Source organism: Zonotrichia albicollis, chromosome 9 (genome assembly GCF_047830755.1).
Source record: "Zonotrichia albicollis isolate bZonAlb1 chromosome 9, bZonAlb1.hap1, whole genome shotgun sequence".
In the NCBI taxonomy this organism is placed as follows: Eukaryota; Metazoa; Chordata; class Aves; order Passeriformes; family Passerellidae; genus Zonotrichia; species Zonotrichia albicollis.
Window position 1 is genome coordinate 41,323,674 of NC_133827.1, and position 11,052 is coordinate 41,334,725.

Consider the following 11,052-nt stretch of genomic DNA (forward strand, 5'->3'; position numbering starts at 1 on the left):
GTGTTTCCTGGTCACCATGGAGTCACCGAGGGAACAGGCAGATTTTCTTCCTGTTTACACAACATGGCACCAGCAGCTTTGTCCCCATCTCTGGTGGCCTGCAGCCACCATTTGGAAGCCGTGGTGACACACCATGGTGATAACACTGCCAGAGGGTTTCTGAAGAGCTCACACAGATCCCAGCCCTGCCCCGGGATGCTGCAGTGCAGGACGGCTGGCAGGAGATGCAGCCACCAGGGCACGAGGGAGGGCACACCAAAGGTGGCCCAGATATGTCACAGGGAATTGTTCCCCAGGGAATGGCAACAACCACCTGCATCCAGTCTGTCCAGTGCAGGGGCTGAGGGAGCTGGGAAGGGGCTCAGCCTGGAGAAGAGGGGGATCAAGGGGCCCTTGTGGCTCTGCACAGCTCCTGACAGGAGGGGACAGCCAGGGGGTCAGGCTGTGCTCCAGGGAACAGGGACAGGAGCAGAGGGAGCGGCCTCAGGCTGGGCCAGGGGTGGACACCAGGACGAGTTTCCCCATGGAAAGGGTTAAAGGGGGGGAGGTTTGGAGTGCCCATCCCCGGAGGTGTCCCAGAAAGAGCTGGAGGTGGCACTCGGTGCTCTGGGCTGGGACAAGGTGGGGATTTGTCACAGCTGGGACTCGAAGGTGTGCGAGGGCTTTTCCAGCCTCAGGGATCCTGGGATCTCATCACTGTGTGCAAGAACAAGCCTTGCTAGGAGCTCAGGCTGGACCTGGTGTTCCTGCAGGGACTCAGGCTGCTGCCACACTCTGTGGGTCCATTCTAAAGTGCTGATGGCTTAAAGCCAAAGGTGCCACTCAGGACCCCACAGCCCCGTCACACTGCACAGGGACAGTGCACTACAGAATTCACCGTTTTCTCACGGCACCGTGACAAAGTAAAAGTGAGTTCATTCCCGGGGGTTGCAGCGACTGCAACTTTCGTGAGCCCCCATTTCGTGGCAGAAAATTTCATTCCCAAAGAGTTTTGCTGTCGTGAGGTGATGGTGAGCAGTGACAGAGTCCCCAGCTGCACCAGCAGAGCAGCAGGCGCCACGCACGGGCTGTCACAGGGCATCAGTCACTGCACCACGGGAAACCACCACACACAGCCAGCCTGGCACCCACACTGCAGCCTCCCCTCAGGAGCCACGGCTGTCTCCCTGCAGAGCCCACAGTCACACACACACACACCCCCTGACCTTCACCTGCTGGCCTTTCTTCAGGGCTCAGAGGAAGGGCCGCGGGTTGTTCTGCGGGGTGAGAGCCTCATCCCCCAGCAGGATTTGGGGTGCCCAGCACTGGGATCAGCTCACAGAGTGTCCCACTGTCCCTGCACTCTCCCATCCCTCTGCAGGAACACTGAGCCCCCTTTCTGGAGAGGATTTGGGGTGCCCAGCGCTGGGATCAGCTCACAGAGTGTCCCACTGTCCCTGCACTCTCCCTTCTCCCATCCCTCTGCAGGAGGGCAGCACACTGAGCCCCCCTTTGTGGGGAGGGAACCTCCCTTTCCAGCCCAAGTCAGATCTGACTCCAAGCCTGCAGTTTTGGGAGCTCTGCAGTGTCACCCGCTGACCTGGGCTCGGTGCCTGCGGAACAAAAGCTCTCCCTGCTGCTGTTTGCTCTTTGCACAATATCCCTCTGAGTACACTTCCCATATCTGGGCCGATAGGGTGGGAGATACTCGCTGTAGTATCTTGCACTCACACAGGGAGGATCAGCACTTCCTGCTGGGGGTACAGCACTCCCCGCCCCGAGATTAAGGGCACATTCAATATTTATTGAGCTGTCACACCTTGGGGCCCTGTCAGGACTGAGCTCCACGGTACCTGGTGCTCTAAAGCCCTGATAAGAGCCAGTCCCACTCCCCCCGTGCCACGTGTGTCCCTGCTCACCACCAATGTCACAGTGCCCCGAGCTGCCACCCCGGTTATTTTAAGGATGGCAATGACTTCCACACAGGTGTCACCTTTCAGAACTCTCAAAAATAGAACTTTAGAAAGTGCTTCACGTAACCCTTACCCTGAAAAGCCTTCCCAGTGGAGGGGAAGGGACCAGCCACAGGACACAGGAGTTTTGGGAATTAACTTGGATCCAAAAAGAAGCGTAATTAAAGGTTATTCATACAGAGCCTTTTTCCTTCACAGAGTGCACAGAAAGTGGATTGAGTCATAGGATCACAGAACCACTGAGGCTGGAAAAGCCCTCCAAGACCAAATCTGTGACCAATCCCCATCCTGTCCCCAGCCCAGAGCACTGAGTGCCATGCCAGGCCTTCCTTGGACACCTCCAGGGATGGTGAAATGATCAACTGGCAGAATAATCCTCATTTTACACTGAAAGAGAGGTTTGCTCAGACAGGCCAAGCTGAAAGAGCATCCAGATCTCTGGATTATAGAATCATGGAACGATCTGGGTTGGAAGAGATATTAAAGTTCACCTCATTCCACCCTGCAGTGGGCAGGGACACCTTCCTCTATCCCAGGGTGCTCCAAACCCCATCCAACCTGGCTTCAGACACTTCCAGGGATTGTTCCATTGATTTCAGCCCACTGGATCACAGCTTTCCTGCTCTGTAACAAATCTATAACAGACAATTCTGTCAAGGTGGTAAGGGCAATCAGACAGGACTGATCACTTAGTTTGAAACATGTGAAGGCCCCTGTGGAAGTGCTTTTTGCCACTTCCTTATGGGATCAGAACACAGCCCCATCTGATTCCCTGAAAGCCAGCACTTCCCAGCTGTGCGTGTCCCCAGGGAATCAGAGGCAAATCCTGTCTCTGCTTCCAGCCCAGCCTCCCCTGCTCCATGGCCCTCCAGAATGTGTCAGGACAGCAGCACAGCTGATCTGGCACGTCACCGCTGCTCAAGGAAATGAAAATAAATACAGATTTATGAAGGAAGGCCCATTTCTGGCACCAGGCACGGATTTCCTGGCTGACTGCTAATACCAAAGTGCAGATCCTCTCTTTTATATCAGCCAGGGGAAATCCCAGCAGTTCATGCCACAGCATTAAAACACAGGCTTCTAAAAATAGCATTGCAGAGCTGGACTGGAAACAGCAGTAAAAACGAGAAAGGAAACCTTGTCCTTTTGTGTGCTTGGGTTTTTGAAAGCAAGGATGTTAAACTCAACCCCGAGAGCTCATTTCAAAACAATAGGGCTTGGGAGGTGAGCTGGCAATATCAAAACAGCTACTGCACAGGGACATTTCTCTGTTTAAATCCTGCATTTATTTAAGATTTCCAAAACTTGCCTCTCTCAAAAGGAGGGCGTTTCCCAACCTCTGTGTTATCCATCACAGTTCTGTCATTCCTGCTCAACCACGTTCATTTATCCCGTGATCCTGATAACTAATCCACATGGATAGACTTGAAATTCAGATATTTCAGTCTTTGACCTGCAAATTCACATTCTGGTACAACCCAGGTCCCTCATGCTCTTGCAATCCCTCAATTCACAGGGAAAAGAGGAAACAGAGAAGAATCTTTCCTGCCTGAGGGCCCCCTGGGAGACCACACAGGAAAACACATCTCATTATCCCACCATAACGTGGGAAAAATCAAACATCCCCAGGCCAGGGAAGTGATGTCAGGGGCTGTAGGTTTCTCACAGCTGAATTAAATACGCAACACCCACAAAAATCCCGTCTCAGCTGGATGGAGGATGGCTGGGACTCGCAGTTATCCCAGGAAATCAGCAATCCTTGCAGCACTGCTGAGCCAAGGAGATCCCCCAGGCCTGCCCCGGGTGTGACTCCCTCCCTGGCAGGCTGGGAAAGGACAGTTTGTGGGAATTGCTCGTGGTTTTCCCCTGGAAACAGAGTTTCTCAGGAATCAGGCTGTCCGGGAGGAAGAGGTCAGTGGGATATTTGTACAGCTGGCTGATCAGGTTGCCTTGGTATGGATTTTCCAGAGGTCTGGTTACTTATGGAGCTGCCAATCCATTCCCAAACCTGGCTCATTAAACTCAGTAAGCACTTCAGTATGGCAATAGCCATTGCTTTGCCATATCTTTTAGCATTCTTGCTAATCCATAAAACTTAGCAACTCAGCATGAAAACCACAGGAAGAAAGAGCTAACGAGCTCCTCCTGTAAGGGTCTGTTTCTACAACTCCCATTAATGTTAATTGGCCTTATAAGAGACACAGCAGAAGGAAAACAGACCCTGGAAGATGGAAAAAATCAACTTATTTGTGCAGCCGGGTAGAGATCCCCTTTCCACAGCCTCTCTCAGCCCAACAGCTACAGCTCTTCTGGCTTTACCCCCCTAAAAGCCTCGAGACACATTGCAGATGACCAGACTGCCAAAGACACTCAGTCACATTATTTATGCTGTCACAGCACACGACTTAATAGGAAAAGAAGAATAAAATCCAAACCCACAACGGTGTCAGGGGAGCACTTGAATTTCAGCATGTATTTGATTTGTAAGTAAAAGGTTTTAAATTCTGAAAAACCTGGTCTGGGGGAGGTGTCCCTGCCCGGGGCAGGGGAGAACAGGAGGGGCTTTAAGGTCCTTCCCAACCCAAACCAGGCAGGGTTTCTGATTCCATCAGCCCTCGGGGATGGGGAGATCAGGACAAGGGAGGAGGAGATCAGGAAAAAGGATGGGGAGATCAGGACAAAGGAGATCAGGACAAGGGATGGGCAGATCAGGACAAATCCCAGCTGGGCTGGAGGAGGCTGCAGAGAGCTGGTGCTCCCGAGGTGTCCCAGTGCCACCCACCCAGGGCTGCCAGGGCAGCTCCAGCCCTGCTGGGTGGGGCTGCAGCCAAACCAGCCCTCAGCTGAAACTCGTTCCCATAACTATTCAAATAAAGCATTTCCATAACCACAACCAACAGCTGCCGGCACTCTGTGAAGCGACAAAGAAAGGCTTTCTCAAATAAATTTCGCGAGAAGGAAGGTGAAAATGAGGATGAGAGGTCTTGTTTGGGCCCACGTGAAGCCAGTTTTTGTTAGCTGATGTTTGTCCTTGTGGGAATCTTAGGCTGTGATCAGATGGAACATGTTGGGATGTTGGGATTGTGCTGTGCAGGGCCAGGAGCTGGACTCGATGATCCTTGTGAGTCCTTTCCAGCTCAGGATGTTCTGTGATCCACTAAAACACATGCCAAACCCGAGGCATCCAAAGCCTTCTACTTGAAGCCCTCAACAAAATTTGTGTCATAGATAAGGCACATTTAAAATAAATCAGGTTTAGAGTGGGTTTTTTTTTGTTATTATTGTAAGTACACGGCAACCAGCAGCAATTCCTGTGCCCTCCCATCCCACCAGGATGCCAGCAATGGACATGGCACTGAGCTGCCCCTCCTGAGCCCCCTGAAAGGGATCATTAAAATTCAAAAGTTCACTGCCAATTAAAGCTCAGGCAGTGTGGAGGGGCCTGCCCAGCCCAGGGGGCTCAGGGATCACCAGCAGTGGCCCCACCTCTCTCCTTCCCTCCCTCCTTCCCAAGCCATCCCTTGCATCACTCCGTGTCCCGAGGCAGCATCTGCATTTTCCCACATGGGCCATTCAACTGAATAATGCCCTGGTGTTTCCCGAGGAGAGGAGCTCCCCAGCAAAGTGCTGATTCTGGGAATTCTGGAGGGGGGGGAAGAGCAGAGGCTCCTTCCCAGCCCTGCTATGGGAGTGCCAGGCACACACAGCACACACATCTGTGCTCCTGGGCCCTCTCCAGCTGCCTTTTGGAGAATGCTAGACAGGAAATTGATGCCACAGGGCAAATATTCATTCTTGCCGACTTCCCTGCCAGAGCAAGCCCAGATTTGCCCTGGCTAGACTGGCTTCCTGCGGCCTCCCCGGAGCACCCCCGGCAGAAATGACGAAAATGTGTGTGAGGTGGAAAAACAAACAAACAACGGCCTGCCAGATGTTTGCAACACCGACCCGTGAGCACAGAGCTCGGGGCAGCTGATGCTCACGCTGCACTTCCAAGCCAGGCTTGGAGAAGCTGCTGAGTCCAGCCTCCCACCAAGCACCCCCATTGCCACTAAACCATGTCCCCAAGGGCCACACCTCAAAAACCCTTCCAGGGATGGTGGGTGCTCCAGGCAGGAGTGGGGTGCGTCCCTGAGAGTCAGGGAGATGAATCCTGCCTTTACCTGTTTGTATCCCTGAGAGTCAGGAAGATGAATCCTGCCTTTTCCCTGTTTGTATCCCTGAGAGTCAGGGAGATTAATCCTGCCTTTTCCCTGTTTGCATCCCTGAGAGTCAGGGACATGAATCCTGCCTTTCCCCTGCTCACATCCTGGCATGGGAGATGATGAGGATTTGGAGGCACCACTGTATCCCAAACCTGCTCTGGCAATCCCATCCCAGCCAGGAATTCCCAATTCCCAATCTCCCACCCATCCCTGCCCTGTGGCAGTGGGAGCATTCCCTGTGTGCTGTCCCTCCATCCCTGTCCCCAGTCCCTCTGCAGCTCTCCTGGAGCCCCTGCAGGCCCTGCCAGGGCTCTGAGCTCTCCCTGGATCCTTCTCCTCTCCAGGTGAGCCCCCCCAGGTGTCCCAGCCTGGCTCCAGACCCCAGAGCATCTCCTTGCCCTCCTCTGGCCTGACCCCACAGCAGCTCCAGGCCAGGACACACGGGGTGCCCCGAATGCAAACCAATATTCCTCCTTTCCCTGCTTTGCTGCCTGCAATAATTATTGCTCTTTGTGCACTACAATGGCCTCCAGAACGTGGTGCAAATATGGGCACTGTAAACACTTGTGTGGTTTTATCAGACAGTTCTGAAATGTGCTTCCCATGCCTAATGCTCTGGAAAATGGGCAGGAATGAGACAGAAAGCACCTGGAACATCTCTGTCAGCAGGAGACCTGTGAGCTCAGCAGATCCCAGCTGAGATTATCTGGAGGAGGCATCAGTGGTGCCTTGGCCCGGGTGCTGCATCTGAGTGAAAGGCAGAGCCCTTTGCTCTGCGTGTGCAAACACCGAGTTCATGGGAAACAAACAGCAATCTGATTCCATAGTGGTATTTACTGCAGCACTTCCCTGTGCTGTCCTTCCTGTGACCCAGCTGAGGGGTCTGGGGTGGCTCTCAATGAACACCCGGCCTGGCAGAGCAGCCAGGCTGGGCAGGGCTGGGGGAAACCTGCTCTGGGGGAGAGCTGAGCTGGGAACGGCCAGGAACTGCCCCAGCATTGGGGATGGACTAACAGAGAGGCTGGGCCACGAGCTGGGCAGCACATCCATCCTCTACCATCCAGAACCATGGAATGGTTTGGGATGGAAAGGACCTTAAATCCCATCCCACCTCTCCTGCCATTGGGGACCCCATTCCACTGTGCCAGGCTGCTCCCAGCCCCGTCCAGCCTGGCCTGGGCACTGGCAGGGATGCAGGGCAGTGCCAGAGAGGGAGCCCTGGCAGGGATGCAGGGCAGTGCCAGAGAGGGAGCACTGGCAGGGATGCAGGGCAGTGCCAGAGAGGGAGCACTGGCAGGGATGCAGGGCAGCCCCTGTGCATGATCTCCCAGAGAGAGGAAGCACTGGCAGGGATGCAGGGCAGCCCCAGCCCCTGTGGATGATCTCCCCAGGGAGGGGAGCACTGGCAGGGATGCAGCCCAGCCCCTGTGCATGATCTCCCCAGGGAGGGGAGCACTGGCAGGGATGCCCCAGCCCCTGTGCATGATCTCCCAGGCTCAGCCCATCCCTGAGCAGCTGCAGCCCAGGCTCTGGACGGATCCTGCCCCGTGCAGCTGCACAGGGCTGGGCGAGGCCGGCCCTGCTGAGCTGCAGAGGTACAGGGAGTGCACAGAGCACACAGACAAACAAACCCCAGCGTGGATCAGCACATGGGAATGTGCTCCTCGTGCACGGGGAGAAGGCAGGAGATGATTTATCACGGGCTAATTACGCATGAGACAACTTGTACCCGGCTGGTTGGACGAGAGGGAGCCCAAAGAAAATTGAGGCAACAACAACCCTTAGGTCAACCTGACATTTGTTGTTGGGTCTGTGGGAAATTATTCTCATAAAAACAGACTTTGTAGCCATAAGAGAAAAATAAATATTAATGCAGAGGATGTGCTGCGATGGTTGGATGGGGATGGAGGAGCCCCAGGGGCAGCCAGAGATGCTCCCTGTGTCCATCCCCCAGTTCTCACTCCAGATTTGCACATCAAAAGCTACAAATTAAAAGATCCCCGCCCCCAGGCTGGGCAGGGGTTGGTGCTGGCATCACGAGGCTCTGGTGTGCTGTGCTCTGTGCCACCCATGACTCAGCCCCTCATGGGGACCAAATTCCCCTGCAGCAGAAGGAAACGCAGGGCCAGGCTGTGCCCATCCTGCTGTGACACCGGGGCACCCCGGCCTTGTCTCACCCTGCTTTTCCCAGCAGAAACCAAAGGGATTTTTTCCCCAGGGAAAGCTCCTGTGAGCTATGGGAGAGGCACAGAAATCCCATGGAAGCCCTGGCATCCTGCTGCCAAGAACCCTCTCACTGCATCCATTTATCGTCCCACCACTCATCTCCAGCCCCTGTCCCACAGCCCCTGCCCCAAGCCTGGAGGTCACACACCCAGGAGCTGGGTCCACAATCCTGCATTTAAGGGGTTTTCACCCCTCACAGGGACATTGCTGTGCTTGGAGGCTGTGCAGGAGCTGGGCAGGCTCAATGCAGCCCTGAGGGACCTGGTGTGACCTCAGAGCTGACCCTGCTTTGAGCAGGACGTTGGTTCAGACACCTCCCAAGGCTCCTTCACTCACAGGACACCTCCCCAGGAACCTTCCCCTCCACTGCCTGCACCTTCCTTGGAGCCACTTCCCCAAAAACAGCCCTGCAGAGTTCCTTGGCACTGGGAGGAGGGCACAGGGACACTTCCCACTCCAGGGTCATTCTCTGGTGAAATCCCACAGCCCCAGAATCACCAGAACAAACCCCAGGCAGGGCAGAGCACTGTGGGTGCCCCTGGCCAGGGTGGCTGCTCTGGGAGCAGCGTTTGTGCCCTGTGGGCAGGGGGCACGGTCTGGCTGTTCCTGTGTGTGGGCAGGGGGCACAGCCTGGCTGTTCCCATTCACGGGCAGGGGGCACGGTCTGGCTGTTCTGTTTGTGGGCAGGGGGCACAGCCTGGCTGTTCCCGTTTGTGGGCAGGGGGCACGGTCTGGCTGTTCCCGAGCACCTCGGGTCTGCTGACACTCGAGAGGCTGCTGCAGGAACAGCTCCTGCCCTTCTGCCCAGCTCCCAAATCAGCTCCTGCTCAGGCTGTTCCTTCCTCCCGGCCTCTGGGGCACCTTTATCCCGCTGTCCAGAACAGGCTGTTTCCTGACACATCCCAGGCACGGCACTGACCGCGCAGGGCTGACCTCACCCCTCACTGGCACCGCCTCGGCTGCTGTCTCCCTGACCTGGCAGTCCCCACGTGCAGGGTCCCCAGGCAGTCACCAGAGCCCCCGAGGGACCCCCACACTGCCCCGGACCCTGGGGTACCCCACAGCCCCCCACGGGAGCAGAAGCATCACTCGTGGCCCGGCCAGCCCAGCCGGTCCCTCTCGGCCAGGTGCCACCCCCACAGGCCAGCAGGTCCCCGACGGGCTTTTCCCAGTGCTGGCCTTGCCCAAAGGTGTGTCACCACCCCGGCAGTGACACAGCGAGATCCTTATCGCAAACACTCCTTTGTCACTTTGTCACCAGGTCCATCCTTCCCCCGGTGACAGCACGGGAAGCAGGGCAGGGGGCACGGGCAGGGGGCACGGGCAGGACTGACCCCAGAGGGGCTGGGGGCTCCAGGGGCTGCCCCAGCACGGCCGGGACAGGGCAGGGGGCTGGAGCGGGGCACTGTTACCCCATCCCTGCCCTTTGTCACCCGAACCGGCACAAACAGAGCCGGGACATCCCCTGGCAGAGCCGGGGTCGGGCCCGTTCTGTGCCAGGGCCCCTCTCGGGCAGGATTTGGGAACGGGCGATTTCTCAGGGCGCTGCTCAGGTGTCCCTCGAGCAAACGGTGCCACGGCCGGCGCACGCGGGACGCAATTAACAATTAACGTGATTAGGGGCACGCTCTGCCCCTGCCAGCTCTGCCGCACCGCCCCTGCCCAGGGAGCGATCCCACAAATCCCCATGGACGATGGGGGTCCCCAGCGCTCGGCTGGCCGGGCACTGCGGTGACGGTGACACGGGACAGTGACACGGGGACACGGCTGTGGCCCGGGCCAGGCTCAGGTGGCCCAGACGGGACCCCGGGCCCTGTGACAGAGGCGGAGCCGCCGGGGCTCAGCCCTGCAGGGTGGCTCAGACACTCCGCACGTTGGCAAGGAAACACCATAAATATTTTTGTGCATTGTCAGCGGCGCCTCCCTCCCATCCCACAGCGCCAGGGAAGGTGGGGAGGGGAGGGAAGGGAAGGGAAGGTTGGGGCAGACCCTCCCAGGGAGTGTCCCCAGGCACTGCGGAGGAGAAGGACCCAGAAACGCAAAACCCCATTACAACATCCAAGGAAAAGCACTGCTGACTGCCTGCCTGTGGGAAGCGGGAGAGGAGAGGGTGTCCCCACTCGGGGGGAGCAGCTGTGCCACCTCCCACTCCCGTCCTGCTCATGCCCGGCCCAGCCTCGAGCGAGAAACGACTCGACACAACCCCACAGAACAGCCACCCTCATTCCGAGGCTTTGGCTCTGAAGTCAACCCAAAATCTCCATTCTGGAGCCACCAAGCCCCAATGCAGAACCCCCCAGTGCCACAGCTGGGACACCCCCAGCCCGGTGGTGACCCCACTGTCCCGAGGCAGCCCCCAGCCCTCCCTGGCCCCGGTACCTTCCTGCAGCGACCCCGTGGGATGAGAGCCGTGGTCAGGAACAGGAGCAGCTCCACACTGCCCATCCCTGCTGCAGCTCCCACCCTCCATAGGAGCTCCCCAGATTGGGGTCACTGCATCCAGCTGGGGGTGCCTCCCCTTGTGCTCACCTGCAGCTGAGCCCAGGCAAGCAGGAGAGACCCAGAGGAGAGCAACCAGCACTGGGGTATTGGTGGGAGCGTGGAATTCTCTGCCACGGCAAAAACAGGCTTCCCTGAGGCCCCAGGAAGCCAAGTGAAGCAGGCTGTCA